Raw genomic sequence first — 21713 nt, 5'->3', positions numbered from 1 at the left:
CTTTGTGTGAGGGAAAGGCTGCAGAGCCATCCGGCCAACAGGAAGCCGTGGAGGAGTCTGTCTGCACTCAATAGTCGTAGAGCCTGTGCTCTGGATATTATGAGAAGGAAGAGCAAGAGACAAGGACTTTCTGTGACAACTAATGAACATAAGCATGCCGAACTGCTGCAGAAAAACAGGCTTCAAGAGGTGATGTGTTATTTCAGATGCCAGGAAATGGATCCTACTTCAGTGATCAGATTCTAATAACTTGCTTTGCCACTAGCCCACGCGCTTTACAGGTCTTCTAAGGTAGCAGGAGGAAAGGATGGGGACTGAGCTCATTGTCCATCTGTTAAGCTCAGTGGTAGGCTTCACGCATGGGCCAATGCATTTGACCTCCCACGTGACCCTTAGTTGTAGGCATTAGTGTGCTAATTATTCAAAGGAGAGTAATAAGGCCCCAGGAGTCAAGCCAGTAACTTGCCTAATGTCACCTGATGGTAAGGAGTTAAAAATCAGGTGGCCAACAAGCTACCTGATATATCTGCAGAAAGATATTATTAGATTTTATCTGTGGAAAGAAACAACCACCTTTACCTCATGGGAAATTAATGACAAATCTGTGGGTCATTAGTAACAATCTTATGGAGATATAATTCACATACCACAAAATTCATCCTTTTAAAGTATACAATTCAGTGGCATCAGGATTCAGGACATGTTACTGCAAAATATGATGCCTCGGAAATCAGGAAAACCACAGAAACAAGAAGGCCATTTTCAGACCTTCTCCTTCCTTTCTGTGTGACAGCTGGCCAAAAGAGAATTCTTTGACCTGCTTTCCCTGAAAGTAGGTCATAAGACCCACATGTAACAGGTGTCCTGCGCTATGCCCAGAGGAAAGAACAAACAGGCCTTGCTATGTTCCCCTCAGTTTATTACCATTAGGCCACACCTTCTTTTTGACCAATTATACTTCTACATGACTATCCATTCTTCATCAAACCTAAGCACAAAAATAGACACTTTTCCCTGTGTCTTGGGTTCTTCATTTCTGAAGTCTTTCATGTCCCATAAAACTTTGGTTGAATAAATGCTGATATGGTTTGGCTGTGTTCCCACCCAAATCTCATCTTGAATTGTAGCTTCCATAATCTCATGTCAGGGGAGGGACTGAATGGAAAGGAACTGAATCATGGGGCGAGTTTTTCCCATGCTGTTCTCCTGATAGTGAATAAGTCTCATGAGATCTGATGGTTTTATAAAGGGCAGTTCCCCCGCACAAGCTCTCTTGCCTGCTGCCATGTAAGATATGACAGTGCTCCTCCTTCACCTTCTGTCATGATTGTGAGGCCTCCACAGCCATGTGGAACTGTGAGTCCATTAGACCTCTTTTTCTTTATAAATTACCCAGTCTTGGGTATATCTTTATTAGCAGCATGAGAACTAATACAAATGTGTTACCCTTTTCTCTTGTTAATCTGTCTTTTATTATAGGAGTGTCAGTCATGAACCTTGCAATAGATGAAGAAAGTATATTGCTTTTCTCTCCTACAGTGGGTTTTAGTATAGTTACAGAGTGGTGCAACCATTATCACTATCTAATTCTAGAACATTTTTATTATCCCAGAAAAGAAACCCATACCCATTAGCAGCCCCTGGCAACCACTAGTCTACTTTCTATCTCTATGAATTGGTGTATTCTGGACATCTCATATAAATGGAATCATATAATATGTGGCCTTTTGTGTCTAGCTTATTTTACTTATAATATTGACAAATCTGTTTTAAAGTTCGTGGAGCTCTACAGATGAATTCACAAAGTTAAAAGGCAAACACATGCAGTTTTATTTAAATACCAATAAGCAACAGAGCAAGGCAATGAATGTGAAGTACTAGCATATGTGTTTTTTAATTCAATTTTATAATTTTTGTTGAGTGCCTCTTTATACAACAGACACAAAACAGACAAAATCCCTGTCCTCATAGAGCTTATACTAAGGTGGAGAGAAAAGACAAAAAACAAACATAATAAAATAATAATAGCCATTAGAAGGTTTTAATGACTGTGAGGGAGAAAGATGAAGCAAGTGTGGGGTGTTGTGGATGATAGAGGTGACCTTCTGAATGCATTGCTCTTCTCCTCCCCTGCCCCCAGCCTCTCTCTCATAAAGTGTCCATGATTCTGATGCCTGACAGCAGGGGTACTCCTGAGTCCCTGTGCCATTGTCTACCTCTGAAGTTTAGTGGGCATCTTTGCTACCATGAACACTAGACCAGCAGGCAACAGCTCTCAGTCATTATGTGATAGGTTCATCTTCCTCTCCCAGGCCAGAGTCCCTTCCTCTCTGAAATTCTGAGCTGAAAAGCAGAGAGGGAAGAGGTACCTCATCCTTCTCTCCCAGATCTCATCTTTCCCTTCAGACCAGCAGTGAAATTGCTACCCTGCCACTCGCCCCCTACACACAGCCCAGGGTAGAAGTGCCCTGCTCCATCCTCCACCCTCTACACACCTCCTCATTCTGTCCCTGCAGCTATCCCCACATTGACATACATTAAACAATGACCTGCAGGGTTTCTTGACAAACATCTCAAGGTACAATATTTGCCTTGGTCTGAGGCTTCTTGGAGCCTGGTGAGTTTCCCTTAGCCTCCACATCCTGCCATTTCGCAAATTATTGTCAACTTCAGCTCCTCTACCACTGCTGCTGCTGTTAAAAACACCAAATTTTTTTTAAATCCAGCACTTATCCTTATAACTAGAAACATTCCAATGTTTCCTCATAGGTAACTTCACAATCTCTAACACCATCGAGAATTATTACACCATAAAAATCCACACCTATGTGTGTAGATGGTACCAACAGGAAGCCCAATTTTCTTCCACCAAAGTTGTATACATAATTATGGTTTTATGGCTTCTTACTATAAAAGTACTACGTATCATTAGAGAGAAAAACAGAAAATACAAATAAGAAAAAGTAAAATCACCCCGTGTAGTGGATAGTCACTAAGACAGCCCCCAGTGACACTTCTTTCCTAGCATTTATGTCCTTCTGTAAGCTCCTCCTCTTGCCTGGGGCTGGACCTATGACTCACTTCTAATGAACACAATACACAAAAAGCAATGGGTGTCATTTCTAAGATCAGGTGCGCAGAAAAGAGTTAACATAGCAGGCCTGAGACTGTTCTCCTTAGACAGTCCTGCTTACAAGACTGGCCTTTGCATTTCATGAGAAAGGGTTCCCCCCATGCCCTGATAAGAACGACTCACTTTCTGCCTAAGCTGTTTGTGCCAATAATAGCTATGTTGAACATCAGCCTTCCTTCTGGAAATCTAGAATATGGGTATGTGCTAGACATCAGGTGTCAATGTGACTAACCCACAATAAAAACCCTGGGAATTGGGTCTTCCATGAGGTTGTCTAGTGGCAAATATCTCATACATGTTTCAGCTCACTGCTAGGGGAATGAAGTTTGTCCTTTGTGACTGCACTGTCAGAGGACTTGGAAGCTTGTGCCTGGTTCCCTCTGGTGTTTACCTCATGCACCTTTTTCCTTTGCTGATTTTGCTTAATCTTTTCTTGGTAATAAATCACAGCCATGAGTATGACTATGTGCTGAGTCCTGTGAGTCCTCCTACTGAATCATCAAAGCCAGAGGGGTGAGTTTTGTGGACCCCCAACACATTAGACTACTAAAAAGCCTATGACCTTTCCCTCTCTCTTCCCACCACTTTCTCTCTCACATACACACACAGAACTTGCTGCCATGTTGGAAGTAGCCTTATTGAGAGGCTCACATGGCAAGGAACTAACATCTCTTGCCCATAGCCAACAGCCAGTACCTGAGCCACCGAAGTGTAGAAGGACAGCCTTTCCCAGTTGAGCCTTGAGCTAAGACCCAGATCAAGGGTCTTGACCACCTTGACTGCAGCCTTGTGAGAGGCCCCAAGACAACTAAGCCACACTCACATTCCTGCCCCACACAAACTGTGAAATAATAAATGTTTGTTGTGTTAAGCTGCTAAATTCTAGGATAATTTCTTACACAGGAATAGATAACTAATAAACTCTTCACCTAGAGGTCATTATTGCTTATATTTTAGGGCACATCTCAAGGGTTTTCTACACCCATATATAGGTAGAATAAATGTTCTAGTTGACACTGAATTTCTTTTTTGTTGTTATTAACACTATTGGTAAAAAGCGAAAGCATAGGGGAACGATATAGTATTTTCCTTTATTATCACAAGAAGTTTTGCATTCCAGAATGATAGTTGATATTTCTTTTTGAGTCAGGTTGTCCTTCTGTTTGGGGGAGTAAGAGGTGTGGCGAGAAAAAGATCTCTTTCATGGCCTTTTCTGAACTCCCATTCTGAAATGGGGAGGTTTCACACACTAGGTTAAATCACTCAGCACAATTAATGTGAATGTAACTATCCTTCATGTGGTGGAATTAATTTCTACAAATTATGTGTCCTTTTAGGAAAGCTGTTTTTCCCTCTTTGGGGTCTCAGAGAGATTGGTGGCAAGGACTCCTGGGAAGAGAAAAGCTGAAGGACACTCTGGCAAGAGGTAATAAGCTAGTCCTTGCAAAATGGCCATGGGCTGGATGAAAAGGAAAGAAAGAGCCAGTACAGGACACAGTGGATGAAACTGACACAAGCTTAAGTTTTCTAGGAGTAAATGTATCTCATAATCAATTTTAAGTTTTTCTTTTTTGTTTGCAATTTCCATATACTATACCCAAGCACTCAGCAAAGTTGCATTATACATCACAGCTCAGTCTAACCTGCAGTTGGAGAATTAACCCATTGTCCATGTTTCTGCAAAGCTTCATGAAGAGAGATATTAAGGGAACAAGAGGTGTCCTGCAAAGAAATGAAGCTCCAGGCTGAGGTAATGAAATACAGAGAAGGGGAATCTTCTAGAAGAAAGAATATCGTGCAATCAAACTAGATGTGGAATAGAACCACAGGATATGAATACTAAAAAACAAGTGTAGCCTCTTGTTGCTAGAATAAGCTGGAAAATCAAAGTTGCACACACTTGTTTTTTTGTAACAAATTACAATCAGGCTGAATGTACTATTTATGGCCTGCTTAATTGACTTAACAATATATTGTATCATTAAAAATTCTGCTACAACTCAGTTTGTACTGGCTGCTTATTATTCTGTTGTACAGAAAAACTATAATTTATTTTACCAATATTCTATTATTGGACATGTAAGTCATTTCTAATTTTCATTGTTATTATAAACAATGCTACAATGAACATCCTTATAGCTAAACCTCTGTTCAAAACTGTAATTATATCTTTAGAATACATTGCTAGAAATGGCATTGTTACATCAAAAAATATGCACTTTTAGTGTTTAAAGAATTTTTCCAAATTTTCTTTCAGAAAAATTATACCAATTCAAACTCCTGCCAACAGGAGACAAGAAGCGCTTTGCCCCACCACTTGGCCAAAACTAGATATTATCTTTTTATCATTCTTACAAAACACGCTTATTCTTATACTTGCTTAAACACACTATAAGATATTTATAATTGAAAATTACTTTTTTGTTTGGTTTGTATGTGTGTTGTCAAGTCCAAAACTCATACCACTCACTGCACAATAGCTAGTAAGTCAAGAGACAAGGTGTTGGGGCAAGCAAAATGACTATTTCAATGGCCAACAAACCAAGAAGATGGCAGACTAGTGTTGTAAAGAACCATCTTTAAAGGCATGAATCTCGGCAAGACACAGTGGCTCACGCCTGTAAACCCAGCACTTTGGGAGCCCAAGGTGGGTGGATCATGAGGTCAGGAGTTTGAGAGCAGCCTGGTCAACATGGTAAAACCCCATCTCTACTAAAAATACAAAAATTAGCTGGGCATGGTGGCACATGCCTGCAATCCCAGCTACTCAGGAGGCTGAGGCAAGAGAATTGCTTAACCTAGGAGGTGGAGGTTGTAGTGAGCTGAGATCGTGCCACTGCACTCCAGCCTGGGCAACAGAGCAAGACTCCGTCTTGAAAAAATAAAAATAAAGGCATGAATCTCAAGCTTGTTTTTATATTGGGGAAAGGGAAACAAGGAGGAGGTTAGGGGTTGAGGTCAGGCAGTGACAAGTGACCGCAGACATCTGGGCATCAGCAGGAGTCCAAAGGGTTGCAAAACATCTTGTCCTTGGTCAGGTCACAAGGCTCCTGTACATTTTTAACGTAACATGGTTATTAGTGTGTATACCCTCCTTATCTCCTCAGGGGTTAGTTTTGGGAAGGGACTGTTATCACCTTTGCTTTAAATTAAACTATAAACTAAATTTCTACCATAGTTATCTTGGCCTGCATGCAGAAATGAGAAAAGGCAGTTAGCTTGTGAGGTTAGAAGCAAGATGGAGTCAACTATGTTAGATTTCTCTTCACTGTTACATGTGCAGCTCAACCATAAACAATAAAGGTCATTCTAGGCAGCTCTCCAAAGTAATGCAGCAGGCAAACAAGAAAGTCACAGAACTGGCAGCATCTTGCCACATTCAGCTCCCTTCAGTAGCCCTTTCTGAGGTTAGTACCAACATAGGTAATACTGACTATAAAAGCTCCCTTCTTTTGCATTTAACATTTATAACTTATTCATACCCAGGTTATTTAAAAAAAAAAAGTTTTTGTTTTGCCTAAAAATGGATATAACATAAGTTTTAGAGAACTGAAAAAGGAAAAGAAAATGCTTTTCTAGCCAAGAAGTGACTTCTGCTATTGGCAGGTAGATAAATTTGTTTTAAAAACAAGGCTTTTGTAACAAAAGAACCAGACGGAAAATCTTCCATTTTTATCTCATTGTCCTTCTGAGATTTGTCCTCTGCTCTTTCGCCATGTTCTATCACTGTAAAAACTTCCCTAATAAGCAGCTTTGGGGAGAAAGCGAGAGATCCTAGATAAGGAACAGTGTCAGAATGGCTGGATTTTATCATTTCCTCGATTACTAATGATCCTCATTCTTTGTACAGGAAATGTAGACTGTGCTCAAGTATAAAAGGTCATTAATATGAGAACATGTAAAAAAAAAAAAAAAAAAAAAAAGGTCAATTCTGTAAAAAATGCATTGAATGGATAAGTGCCTTGTTGGAGTAGAGAAGGGAAGAGGAGGGGTGACAAAGAATGAGGAATAGTCAGGCGCCTCCTCAGGGAGCTTCCAGTCACCCAGCACGAGGTCAGCACACATGCACATACACACACATACACACACACACACACACAAGCCAGCAGCACCTGCCCAAGCGTAGAAGCTGAACAGAGGTGTGAGAGACCACGTGAGCAAGGGCAGACAGGAATGAAAGAGTGACTGAGAATAAGGACAGACTCAGGGGAGGTGGCGTTTGATCCCACCTTGGAGAGGAGAGAAAGGTTACAAGAGGAGGAGACTGGAGCTTTGACAGGCAGAGAAAACAACCGAAGCCAAGGAACCAAGTGTGCAAATTGGCTTTAGTCTGTTTCGTGCTGTTATAGCAGACTACCACAGACTGGGTAATTTATAATGAACAGAAATTTATTTCTCACAATGCTAGAGGCTGGGAAGTCCAAGAACAAGCGGCTGCCCTCTGGCAGGGGCTTTCTTTCTGCCTCAAAACATGGTAGAAGTTATCAGGAAAAGGAGCCAAACTGTGGCAATGGCATTCACCACATTCACTCTGCCCTCATGGTCAAATCACATCTCATTAAGCCAATTAAGCCACACCACCCAGCACCGCTGCATCGGCAGTTTAGTTTCCAACACGCACTTTTTGGGGGATACAGTCAAACCATAGCAGGACACATAAGCCGTAGATTTCGCCCATGGATAGAGATAGAGTGGAGGCAAGGTTAAAAAGAAGGTTAGGCGCTGTGACTACCAGCCTGACATGCAGTGCTAAGGAGCATGAACCTGACTCTGTAGACGACTGTTTTCCAAACTTGTGATCACACACTCCATTTATTTAAAAAATCTCTAAACACATAACCCTAATATAGGTATTTGTGTTCATTTACTTAGAAATTATATATCTGATTCACTAATGTGTCATACTATCTTATGAAGGATAAAAATATACATTAACTTAAAAGGAGGATTTTAAGTTTAAATGCCTTGCTGATTTCAATGGCCTCATACTGGCAGAGGCACATCCTCAAAGCACAATGTACATTTACTTAGCAAAACTTTTATTTAACATTTGCATTTCAAACAGTCTTCTTGACAACTTTGAATTTGTTTAGCCAACTGCTTGCATAGATTGTCATTGCTGTCACTTCATAAAGCAGCTGACCAAGGGCTTGAACCAGACATAACTTCTTGTTTGTTTGTACTTCAACACTAGTATCCTCTTCAGTCCTTGAAGCAATTTTTAAGTCCCTTGTCCATTTTACTAGAGTTTAGTTAAAACTAGATACTAAAAGCTTGTCCCTGGGCTCATGTCCTTTGCAGCATTAGGATGAATTCCACTGGCACCCTCTTTGCACTTTGGTGAAGCTTTGGCTCCTCTGCAGGCTGTGCTCTGTCACCTAAGCTGCAGTGCAATAGCTCACTGCAGGCCTGACCTTCTGGGCTCAAGCAATCCTCTCCCCTCAGCCTGCAAAGTAGCTGGGACTACAGGCATAGGCCACCATGCCCAGCTGATTTCTTTTATCTTTAGTAGAGATGAGGTCTCGCTATGTTGCCCAGGCTGGTCTGGAACTCCTGAGCTCAAACGACCCTTCTGCCTCAGCCTCCCAAAGTGCTGGGACTGCAGGTGTGAGTCACTGCATCCAGCCTCCATCTTTTTTAACATCAGAATATACATAGTTCCAAAATTTCCCTCCTGTCCACCTCTTGCACACTGCCTAATGTGTGTGTCTGCATACTGGAAGCCAGTCACCAGCATAGAGAATGGAAAGCCCTGGTATAATTTGATAGAGAAAATAGCAGCTTCCAATCTGTATTTCAGGAAAGTCTCTGTCATGGATGGACTGGGGCTACCATGGGTAATGTATTTAAGAAATGATCAGTTTAGGCTGGGCGCGGTGGCTCACACCTGTAATCCCAGCACTTTGGGAGACTGAGGCGGGTGGATCATGAGGTCAGGAGATCGAGACCATCCTAGCTAACACGGTGAAACCCCGTCTCTACTAAAAACAAATACAAAAAATTAGCCAGGCGTGGAAGCACGCGCCTGTAGTCCCAGCTACTCAGGAGGCTGAGGCAGGAGAATTGCTTGAACCAGGGAGGCGGAGGTTGCAGTGAGCTGAGATTGCGCCATTGCACTCCAGCGTAGGTGACAGAGCAAGACTCTGTCTTAAAAAAAAAAAAAAAGAAAAGAAAAAAGAAAGAAATGATCACTTTAACCCAGGCTGGAGACAACAAGGAGTGGAACCTGGGTTGCACACAGGAAGACTGAGAGCTCCAACAGAGTTTTGGAGGAGGAGGAGGTGGAATTAGATTTGAATACTTCCAGAGGAGGCCAGCTTCTCAGCCCACCAGAGTCCGTGTCCCTCCCTACTGTGTCACACCCCCTTTTCATCATTACATTTGTTCTCTGGCCTCTCCAGGCATCAGAGTCAAAGCTCTACACAAGGACAGTGGCTGTGATGGTTAAAGGAAGGGCTGGATGTGAAAATAGCTGATGGAGGAGTCAGAGAGCCTGGCAAGTGATTGTTGAGATGAAAAGAAATAAAAATGCCAAGATCCCCAGCCTGTTACTGAAAGGAAAGTGACTCCATTAGTCCCTTCAGAAGGAGCAGGTTCTGCTTAGAGGATTGGTGTGAAAATAAGGTTATTATTTGAAATATTGAGTTGAAAACATCTGTGGAACATGAACAAAGAAATGTCTTAAAGCCTGTAATCTTAACACTTTGGGAGGCCGAGGAGGGAGGATCATGAGGTCAGGAGATCGAGACCATCTTGGCTAACACAGTGAAACCCCGTCTCTACTAAAAATACAAAAAAAAATTTAATTAACCAGTCATGGTGGTGGGCACCCGTAGTCCCAGCTACTCAGGAGGCTGAGGCAGGAGAATGGCGTGAACCCAGGAGGCGGAGCTTGCAGTGAGCCAAGATCACGCCACTGCACTCCAGCCTGGGCAACAGAGTGAGACTCCGTCTCAAAAAACAAACAAACAAACAAAATGTCTAAAAGGAAAGTGGTAATATAACCTACAGCAGTGTACTGGGTTGAATAAGGTCCCCCCAAAATGGATGTGTAGCTGGCACCTCAGAATGTGATCTTACTTGGAAATGGACTTATCAGACTTATACATCTGATAAGAAGCATTTACAATCTAGTCTCCCTGAAGCCTGCTACCTGGTGGACTTACTTGCATGATAAAACCTTGGTCTCGCAACCCATCATCTTAACCCAGACATTCCTAAGTCTTTACACAATAACTTAACTCTTTCAACCAATCATCAATCAGAAAATCTTTGAATCCACCTATGACCTAGAAGCTTCCAGTTGTGCCCGCTTTCTGGACAAAACCAATGTACATCTTACGTGTATTTGATGTCTCATGTCTCCCTAAAACGTATAAAACCAAGCTGTACCTTGACCACCTTGGACACGTGTTCTCAGGATCTCCTGAGGGCTGTGTTATGAGCCATTTGTCTCTTATATTTGGCTCAGAATACATCTCTTCTACCATTTTACAGAGTTTGACTCTTTTTGTCAACAGAGTGATGCATCTACAAACCAGAGTGCCAAGAATCGCAGGCAACCAGCAGAAGCTAGAATTTTAGGCAAGGAAAGATCTTCCCCTAGAGCCCTCAGAGGGACCATAGCCGGCCAACACCTTGATTTCAGACTTTTAGCATTCAGAACTGTGGAGAAAACATTTCTGTTGTTGTGAGCCTCCCAGTTTGTGGTACTCTGTTACAGCAGCCTTAGGAAATGAATACAGATTCCCAGTTGGGGTCCCACTTAAGAGCTGAAGCTGTAGAATGTACGCAGTCACCCTGGAAGAAGACCCGTGGGGCGGGGGGATCCAAGCCAGAGTTAGGGGAGAAAGAGCCATGTGTGAGAAACAAGATGAGAAACCAGGCTGGACACTGGACAAGGGATCAGGAAACGGCAATGAGCCCTTGGTTTGAGGAGAGCAGGGAGGAAGAAGAGGGTGGCGGGATGGGAAGCAGTGTCGTGAAGTCAATGCAGGAGAATTTTGAACAGAGATGAGGTAGCAAATGGAGACAGATGCTCCCAAAATATAGAATAAGAAAAGAGAAACTCCTAAGAGGCAGGTGGATGATCAATGCACATTTCATACCACCATATTCCAAAGAAAAGAAACTTCGAATGCCAAAAACGTCAACTGACTCCCTCTATGTCCATTAGAAAGGTGTTAGGCCTAAGATACATTATGTGAAAAAACTAAGCTCCAAGACAATATGGAGAAAATCAAGTAAAATACATCAAACTATTTAAATGTTTATCACTAGGGGAGATTTTCATATTCTGCATCATATGTTTGGATGAAACATATGATCTAAAATGTTTGATTTTTTTTCTTTACAATAAGCAGTTGTTACTTTTAAGCAGAAAAAGAGGACGACTAAAAAGAGAACCGGATAGAAACCAGCATGTGCAGTCTCATTATAAGATGGCAAACCTCTCCGTGGGTGTATGGATAAAAAGAGATCTTAAAGGATGCCAAAATGTTTAAGTGTTTGATCCAGGAAATGTTTTTCTGTGTATTTTCTTTTTTCTGTGTATTTTGTCCTTTTCTCTTTTGTTTTCCTCTTTTAAGTTGAGTACAATATGATTTTCTCCAAAAATAAGGTCATTGGCATTAAATTCTAAAAATAAGGCCCTCTTATTCTCTGGTTATTTTTTTCTTGACCTCGGCCAACATCATCAAATGGATGAATAATTATAAAATTGAAGTTTGTCATTGGTGCTTTTAATACTTTTCCTATGATAAAGCTTTTAATCTATTCCTAAAGGACCCAAGCGAGGCAAACGATCCATCCATGCAACACAAGCACATTCTGGATGCTATCACTCTGGCAAAGTTTATCCTAAAATTATGTGACCTCTAACTGTGCAGGGCAGGCAAAAATGTCCTGGCTCTTACTTTCTTATTGACAGTTCCATTCAGCTCCTCTCTTTCTACACTATTTTGAAGTATTTCACTCCTACCCACTTGAAACATGAGCTAATTTTGTACTAACAACTATATTTTCTGCAGTTTGTTTAAGTTTTTCCCTTATTGGCAAATCTTGCACACACACAGATGCATAAACGTCTTTGTTTCTTCAACCACATTCAACTTTTATTATATCCAATTTTCTTTCCAAAAAAAAAAAAAAGTGCTTAACTAGAGGCAGTCACTACATTTTTATTACTCTTTGGGCTTCTTTTCATGAGCAATTGTGCAAATCTTTCCCAAAGTACTTCTCCCCTCTAAGAGGAGTCCTTACATTCTAGGCAGACACGCTTCGTGAAGGAAGCATGTGGAAAGAAAGGCCGAGCGCTAAGGTTAAGATGTGGTGCAGGAGGGCAGAGAAGCAGAGCTTATAGAGCAGGTTCGGGGTGCAGCTTCACCTGTTTTTCATTATTGCTAAAAACTGTATATTCATTGTAAAAATAAGTATATGCCCTTCTAAGATGTTCTTCTAAAAAGGCAAACATTTAATCTTGTGCCACCTCCTGTAATGCCCTTAGTAGGGAACAACATCATCTCTTGCGGTATTCCTGCCAAAAATGAATAACCTAAATTGAATCAAGAGGAGACATCAGACAAACCCAAACTAGCATTCATCCTACAAAACAGCCAGTTAGTACTCTTCGAAAGCATCAGTCATAAAAAAAAACAGAGGGACTGTTCCAGGTTAAAGGATGCCAGGAAAAAAATATGGCAACTAAATGTAATATGGGATCCTGGACCAGAAAAAAGGACATTTGTGGGATAACTGAAGAAATTTGAATGATTTAATTTGAAATCAAATTTTAATTCAATTCCACAGAATTAATCTGTAATTTGTTTCACGTTAATGTTAATTTTCTGGTTTTGATCACTAAGCTGGGTTTTTTACTTTTATTTTAGGTTCGGGGGTACATGTGCACGTTTGTTATATAGGTAAACTCATATCACAGATGTTTGTTGTACAGATTATTTCATCACCTTTGTACTAAGCCTACTATCCAACAGTTATTTTTTTTGCTCCTCTCCAACCTTAAGTAGAGCCCAGTGTCTGTTGTTCCCTTCTTTGTGTTCATAAGTTCTCATTTAGCTCCCACTTATAAGTGACAACACACAGTATTTGGTTTACTGTTCCTGCATTAGTTTGCTAAGGACAATGGCCTCCAGCTCCATCCATATTCCTGCAAAAGACATGACCTCATTTTTCCTGGCTGCGTAGTATTGTATGGTGTATATGTACCCTATTTTCTTTACCCAATCTGTCACTGATGGGCATTTATGCTGATTCCATGTCTTTGCTATTGTGAATAGTGCTGCAGTGAACATATGCATGCACATGTCTTTATGGTGGAAAGATTTATATTTCTCTGGGTATATACCCAGTAATGGGATTGCTGGGTCAAATGGTAGTTCTGTTTTTAGCTTTTTGAGGAATCATCATACTGCTTTCCACAATGGTTGAACTAATTTACACTCCTGCCAAGTGTCTAAGTGTTCCCTTTTCTCTGCAACTTTGCCAGCATCTGTTAACTTTTTCGTAACCATTCTGATTGGTGTGAGATGGTATCTCTTTTTGATTTTGATTTGCATTTTTCTAATGATCAGTGATATTGAGTTTTTTCATATGCTTGTTGGCTGCATATGTGTCTTCTTTGGAAAAGTATCTGTTCTTGTCCTTTGCCCACTTTTTAAGGGGGTTGTTTTTCTCTTGTAAATTTGTTTTTAAGTTCCTTACAGTTTCTGGATATTAGACCTTTGTCAGATACGTAATTTGCAAACATTTTCTCCCATTCTGTAGGCTGTTTACTCTGTTGATAGTTTCCTTCGCTGTGCAGCTCTTAAGTTTAATTAGATCCCATTTGTCAATTTTTGCTTTTGATGTCGTCATGAAATCTTTGTCCATTCCTATGTCCAGGATGGTATTGCTTAGGTCGACTTCCAGGATTTTTATAGTTTGTGGTTTTACATTTAAGTATTTAATTCATCTTGAGTAGATTTTTTATATGGTGTAAGGAAGGGATCCAGTTTTGATCTTCTACATATGGCTAGCCAGTTATCCTTGCACCATTTATTGAATAGATAGCCTTTTCCCCATTGCTTGTTTTTGTCAGCTTTGTCAAAGATCAGATGATCATAGATGTGTGGTATTATTTCTGGGCTCTCTGTTCTGTTCAATTGGTCTATGTATCTGTTTTGGTACCAGTATCATGCTGTTTTGGTTACTGTAGCCCTGTAGTATAGTTTGAAGTTGGGTAATGTGATGTCTCCAGCTTTGTTTTTTTGCTTAGGATTGCCTAGGCTATTCGAGTTTTTTGGTTCCATATGAATTTTAAAATAGTTTTCTTACTAGTTCTGTGAAGAATGTCACTAGCAGTTTGATAGGAATAGCATTGAATCTGTAAATTGCTTTGGGAAGTATGGCCACTTTAATATTGACTCTTCCTATCCATGAGCATGGGATGTTTTTCCCTTTGAATCATCTCTGATTTCTTTGAGCAATGGTTTGTAATTCTCATTGTAAATTTCTTTCCTATCAATGTTAGTTTTCTGGTTTTGATCATAGAATTGTTTTCTGAGAGGTTAATATTTGAAGAAGCTGAGCAACATATATAAGTCCTTGCACTATTTTTATAACTTTATATGCCAGAAATGTTTTTAATCTACTTACTTTACAGAATGAAATTATTTCTAAATAAAAAGTGAAAAAAATATTCATGATACAAAGGCTAATTAAATGAGAGAGACTGGCTTCCTTTTCTATTTCCCTTTCTTCCCTCTTCAAGGTACCACCTCTCACTGGCTGCCCAAGCAAGATTCTATGGCTTGGAATAATTCTCACCCACTCGCTCATCAAAGGGCATCTATCTAGAAGCCCTGCTCCTTCAGGGACATCTGAGGTTGATGAGCTGATCCAATAAGCCATCAGAGCTGGAATATTAGTAGTTAACAATGGCTCTCTGCACTCTTTTTAAATAACTTTGCTTTTCAGGCCAAGGTGAAAGCCTCGTGGGAATTTCACACATTTTATAGAAGCAGAGGAGTGCTATTTGAGCAAGGGGTAGATAATACCTACACTCCACTCAGGATTTCCAAGCATAGCCCGAGGCAGAAGTACTCATACTTCACTACAGAATCACCTGGGGAGTTTTAACCTTCTGATTCTAGTGTTCCCCTCTGGCAGATGGAGACAGAAACAACTTGAGTGGGCTCAGGAATCTGTGTTTTTAAAATTCTCCAGAAGATTTTAATGCAATACAAGTAAGAAGACAGGACTACAATTCACAAGAACAGTATATCCTGGGGATTCCTCAGAACAGAACACACTCAAAAAAAAAAAAAAAAAGAAGACGACAAAAACAAAGATAACATGAAACCAGATTCCACAACCATGTTTCAAGTGACCTATGTGAGTCAGGCCCATGAGACACACACTATACCAGTTTCAGTGACGCCTCACAAAATTTAGGGGGGTGGAAGAGAGGGTCCTATGCCCATTTCATAGATGAACAAACTAAGGACTTAATAGATTTCAAAAATTTGTTCAAAGTTTCTACCTTAAAGGATTTTGGGGTTCTGGTTTTTGTTTTTACCTGCCCTGGTAACTCTAAGAATGAGCCAAGAAGAAGACAACCTTCTGAGATACTTTTCCTGCCCTCCAAGGGCTATGGAGAATGTGATAGGGTTGGAGCTGCCCTCTCCTCTTCCCAGAGACACTGCCCCACAATCCCATCAAGTCTGACTGGTACCAACGACTCCAGGGGGCCTGTGCCTTCAGAACTCCATAGGCCTGTGTGGGCACCAGTCTTTACATCCATGTTCCCTCGCCCTCCAGGGGCCCAGGTTGACCTGTCCAAAGCTCTCTCATCATGCTAAATTTTGGTGACAGCATAGGGTGAGCCTGTGGGTTCTACAGCTCAGCAAACCTCCAGCCAACTAGTTTCCCTTCATATGGTTCCCCAGTCTTTACATGTGGCATCCAAGAAGGGAAAGCACCCCCTATCCCTTGACGAGATGTCAGCCCGTCACCACACATGGCCTGGGAGCTAGGAGGACCCATATGGGCTAGGGAGGGGCCACTGGGAGGGGAATGCGTAGGGGGCAGACCCCATCTAGCTGCTTCTTGATGAGCTTGGCATGGTGTGTTTGATCCAAATCTTGACAGCACATTGGTGGCTGTCATCACTGTGTGGCAGGACTTGCAGTTGAGCTTCTTGTGCCTTGGACTTCTTGTGACTTGGACCTCAGCCTCCATTGAAGACCACAACACAAGTCCCACCTTACAAACAAATGAGGGAATGAATGAGCTTTGGCATCGGAAAAACCTGGGTTCAAATCCTGGCTACTCTACTTCCTGTGTCAGTTGCTTCACTTTTCTAAATATAAATTGTGTTCCTTCTGTTTTGGCTTCTAGGAAACCCCGAGCCAAATATATGGCCACCTCTGACCACTTGACCAGCCCAGCATGGTGTACATTTCTGGGTAGCTTATCATGCCTTCCAAGCATTGCCTTTATCTTCCCTCTCCCCATCAAGCTTGTATTGTTTTCCTTTTGAATCATAAGCACTTTTGTTAAATACCTCAAATCTTTCGAGAACAGCAAGGAGCAAAATAAATAAACTTAACCTCTCTAAGACCATGTTTCATCATCTGGAATATAATCATTTGTACTTTACAGGATCACAGGGAGTATACATCAAGTCAGCCTGCATAATGTGCCCAGCCGAGGGCCTGGAGCAGGCAGGGAGAGACTCCCTGGGGCTGTCCCACCTCCCCTGTCTCCTTTCATGCCAAACCTAAGGACCTCAAGCCTCAGGTCCCATTTCACAGAGAAACATTCCTCACTGATTGCATTTATCCAGAATAGACCATGGAGGTGTGAGCTTTTTGGACAATACTGGGGGGACTGTTCCCAGGAGAGAGGCACATGGCAGGAGAGAGCAGGAGGAGAGGGCAGTGTGAGCACTGAGGACCCAGGGTGAGCCCCTATATGGGTGCAGAATTTCCCCTGATAAAACTCCCTATTTAATCAGGCTGCAGAAGCAGTCCCAAATCTTACTTCCTCTTATTTATTGATGGGGTTCTCCACCCTGTTTTTAATACTAGTTAACCTTCGTGGCATCAGCTTGTTGGCACAAGGCCCAAATTCCTTCCACTACAGGTCACGAAGCGGATTACCCTGGAATTCTCAGAGTTAGCCCTTGTGTTCTTTCTGGAAGGTGCTTGTATAATGACGTGGAGGGAGGTGGTAAGGGAGAACTTCTGCTTCGTCTTGCTTATAACTAAATTGAGACAGTGCTGACAGGGGAGGGTCAGGCAGGAGGGAGTGGAAGAGAGAGAGTGCCACCATTGGTCCTGTGCCTGCAGCATAATTTGGGTGTTGGAAGCTTTCCCTAGATTCCTTTTCTCGTGAAGCTGCACCAAGCCTTGTAATGAAAACATTCCTTCCTGTCCACAGCTCTGACCTAATGAACACCATCCTAAAACACAGTGGCCCAGATGTCATTCATGGGTCTCCAGGAGGCCCTTCCATCACACGCAACCTATCAGTCACCCCAACTCCAGGAAAAGCCTGAATAAACAGGTGAATCAAGCCTCACAGTGACAGGAAAACTTTATGGGTTTTTGTTTCTAACTCATTAGGCACACATTCGTGGAGAGGGCTAGGATAAATTTTTCTTTCATTCAGAATCGAACTGAAATCTTTGGCTTTGTGATATGATCATCTCACTCTTTTAATTTAAAAGTACAAACTAAAGGAGGCATCAGTGGTGTGGGCTACAAGGGCCCAGCAAGGCCCCCCAACATGCTATGCAGCTAGAAGTGGTTTCCCCATATATCACAAGGGCCCACCTGGGCTTCATGGTAGAGAACACTCTGCACATTTAAAGAGCTGCCGGCCAGGCACAGTGGCTCACGCCTGTAACCCCAAAACTTTGGGAGGTTGAAGCAGGTGTATCACTTGAGGTCAGGAGTTCGAGACCAGCCTGGCCAACATGGCAAAACCCCTTCTCTACCAAAAATACAAAAAAAAAAAAAATTAGCCAGGTGTGGGCACACCTGTAATCCCAGCTACTCTGGTGAGGCAGGAGAATCGCTTGAACCTGGGAGGTGGAGGTTCCAGTGAGCCACTGGACTGCACTCTAGCCTAGGTGACAGAGTAAGACTCCATATATTAAAAAAAATAAAAATAAAAATAAAGAGCTATCACTTAATCATGCCAGCAGACTGGGGATTTTACAAGTGTAGAGTCACCTCTGGGTGAACCTAAACTGTCTCAATGAGGAAAGTAAGCCAAAACCAGCTCTAGCCCTAGGACTGGAGGTACATGGTAGAGCTTATAGGGACACACTTGATACAACTGACAGGAGAATTCTTGGGCAGCTGTGGGCTTTAATACCAATGGGCACCCTGGTAACATTATAAAACTGAAGATGGAGCTGGAATGACTTGTGGAGTGAGCAGAGCCCCAAGTGAGAATTACGGCCTGTCCTTCAAAGCCCCCCAGGCAGCAGTGTTATTGCCATTAGCCACGAGGAGCCTGATAGCTGAGGTTTTTTAAAATCACACTCACCTAGGCCTTCCATTAAGCACATAATGTTTTTAGCACTTGGCATTTCTGAAACTGCAAGGCAACTTAACATTTCCAAAGGCCCCACATTCAAGTAGGGAAAACATGAACACTGAAAAGAGCTAGCCACTTGCTGGGTTTATATCACAACCTCCAAGCCCTACCTGTGCTTGGAGTATGAGAAGTTATGAGTCTTTGGAGAAATGTGAGAGCAATAAAAATAAGCAAAAAGCAAGCTTATGAGACAGGAAAGACAACCGGCAAGAGTGATGCTGAGTTCCCAGGAAAGGAAGACGAAAGCAGCTCTTTCCATGGAAAGTGCAAGTGCTACCCATTTGAGGAAGAACACCCATGCAGGAAGGGCTGTTAGTCCCAGGCTGGTGGCTGATCAAGTCAGAAAGTCCTTTCAGAAAGAGAGACAAACACTTTCTGGAATGGTAAAGCTCAGTCCTCCAGAGTCTACACACTGTGTATGTCACCTTTTCAAGACGCCCATGAGTCCATGGTCAACGACTTTAGCCTAGGGTTCTCTACCCAAAAAAGGAAGTAAACAAAGAAAGCAGAGGGCATAGCAATAGCAATAAACCCAAACATTCATCAATGAATGGATAAACAAAAAATGATACATCCATCCAATGGAATATTATTCATCCATGAAAATGAACTAAGTCCTTACACATGCTATGACATGGATGAACCTTGAAAAAAAGTCTGGCAACTGTAAGAAGCCAAACATTGAAAGCCATAAATTGTATGATTCCACTTATATGAAATATCCAGAATAGGTAAAACCATAGAGACTGAAACTGCATCACTGGTTGCCAGGAGCTAGGGCAGGTGGGGGCAAAGTGGGAGGGACTGTTTAATGGGTGTGGGGTTCGTGTTTGGAGTGATGAAAATGTTTTGCGATTAGGTAAAGGTGATGTTTGCAAAACACTGTGAATGTATAAATGCCTCTGAATTGTAAACTTAAAAATGGTTAATGGTATGTTATGTGAATTTCACTTAAAGACATAGCAACACTCCAGTGGGTGCCCCATGTTTGTGTGGCTGGTAGAGGAGATGAGAGAGGCATAAATAAAGCAGGAGCAAATAAAGCAGCTGGTGACACCGAAGTTTATCAAAGGGCAGGGCTGTTGGGAAGGAACAAGCTTGGTGCAAATTTTCCAGGCGCTGCAGTTCAGAAGAGGGCCCTGGGTATATCCCATGAAAAGAGTCCTAGCTGGTCTGCCCTTGCTGTGTGAGGGCATGAGGAAAACATTTTTTCCAAGGCCCAGACCCTTTCTTGGTGTAGATACTTCTTCCATGGCCCAGCCAAAGAAGTGGTGGCCCTGGCATGGCAGTCACCTAGGACATCTTCACTAGACAGAGATCTTTTTTGCATAACATCATGGGAGAAAGAGAAAGACCATGCAGGACCAGGCATGGTGGCTCACACTTGTAATCCCAGCACTTTGGGAGGCTGAGGCGGCTGGATCACCTGAGGTCAAGAGTTTGAGACCAGCCTAGCCAACATGGTGAAACTGCATCCTACTAAAAATAAAAAATTAGCCAGGCATGGTGGCACACGCCTGTAATCTCAGCTACTTGGGAGGCTGAGACAAGAGAATCACTTGAACCTAGGAGGTAGAGTTGGCAGTAAGCCAAGATTATGCCATTGCTCTCCAGCCTGGGTGACAAGAGTGAAACTTGAAAGAGAAGAAAGAGAAGAGAGAAAGAGAAAGAAAAGAAGGATAAAAGGAAAAGGAAGGTAGGCCATGCACAGGCTGGAGCAGCTTCAGATGAATCTCAAAGGAAAGGGGAAAGGAAAAGAAAAGAAAAGGTCATGCACAGGATGGAGCAGCTTCAGATGAATCTCAGCCCCTTCCAAATTCATGATGTGGGGGGCACAGTCATTCCTGGGTAGGGTCTTTTCCCGTACACATAGCACATGACTCAGTGAAGCCAGCCTCCTTCGAGCCCACACCACACATCTTTTTTTTTTTTTTTTTTGAGACAGAGTCTCACTCTGGAGTGCAATAGCACTCCAGCTCACTGCAGCCTCCACCTCCCAAGCTGAAGTCATCCTCCTGCCTCAGCCTCCCAAGTAGCAGGGACAACAGGTGTGTGCCACCACACCTGGCTAATTTTGGGTTTGTTTTGTTTTTTTTTAATAGAGACAGGGTTTTACCATGTCATCCAGGCTGGCCTCAAACTCCTGGACTCAAGCAATTCACCCACCTTAACCTCCCAAAGTACCAGGATGGCATGCATGAGCCACCATGCCCGGCCCACATCTTCTCTTACTGGGTCAGACACGGTCCACCAGTCAGGTGCCTCCTTCCTACAAACTGCCAACACAGATTGGCACCTGTTTGCCCCACTGATGAGCACTCATCAGAAAGTTCCAGGGAACAGCAGCAAGGACTGAAAAATTATTTTTAAAAGTTAAAAATAATTCTGTTTCAAGGTTCTTTATTGTCTTTATTTGATGCCTCTTAATGAGCTTTATAAAAAAAGATTTTAAGTAGAAAGTATCATGCTCTTATTTTCTTGGAACTATGCTTTCTATTGAAATAAAAAGATGGAGTAAATAGATTCAGCTACTTTAAGAGAATGTTACATAATAACTTTATAGCTCTAAAAGGTATTTAAAATATTTATAAATTTTGACATATACATAGTCCCAAAATGTCTGAAATGAATAAACTGACTTTTCTATGTGTTCTCTATGGCCAAGTCTGGGAATCAGTGTTTAAATAATGAATATAAATGTTTGAAAAATCAATTTTATGACTCCAGTAGACTAAATTTCATAAATGATTAGAGTTACTTAACAATTCTCATGAGTGTGGAGTTTAGTAACTACGCAGTGTTATTGCTTCTTAGATTTCTATCTGAGGGCTTTAATATTATTTGCCAGTCGAGTGGCTGTGGGATTTTTTTATGGCTATTATAGCAAGGAAGTAGGTAGATGCAAAAATGGATGGATTGATGATGATAATGACAGTAATGATATTTTTAATTTTTTATGTTCTCTGAAGTTCCT

General features: G+C 41.9%; 1 long non-coding RNA gene across 1 annotated transcript; it reads left to right on the top strand.

Moving 5' to 3' along the window:
* The first annotated feature begins 1284 nt into the window (after nt 1–1284).
* LOC100940097 (uncharacterized) lies at nt 1285–16750 on the top strand. Its single transcript, XR_002911262.3, has 3 exons — nt 1285–1356; nt 4471–4559; nt 14901–16750. It is a non-coding gene; the product is annotated as an uncharacterized LOC100940097 (long non-coding RNA).
* The last annotated feature ends 4963 nt before the right edge of the window (nt 16751–21713 follow it).

Source organism: Pongo abelii, chromosome 15 (genome assembly GCF_028885655.2).
Source record: "Pongo abelii isolate AG06213 chromosome 15, NHGRI_mPonAbe1-v2.0_pri, whole genome shotgun sequence".
In the NCBI taxonomy this organism is placed as follows: Eukaryota; Metazoa; Chordata; class Mammalia; order Primates; family Hominidae; genus Pongo; species Pongo abelii.
Note: the sequence above shows the minus strand (reverse complement) of the source record. Positions and strands in the feature narration are given on the sequence as shown.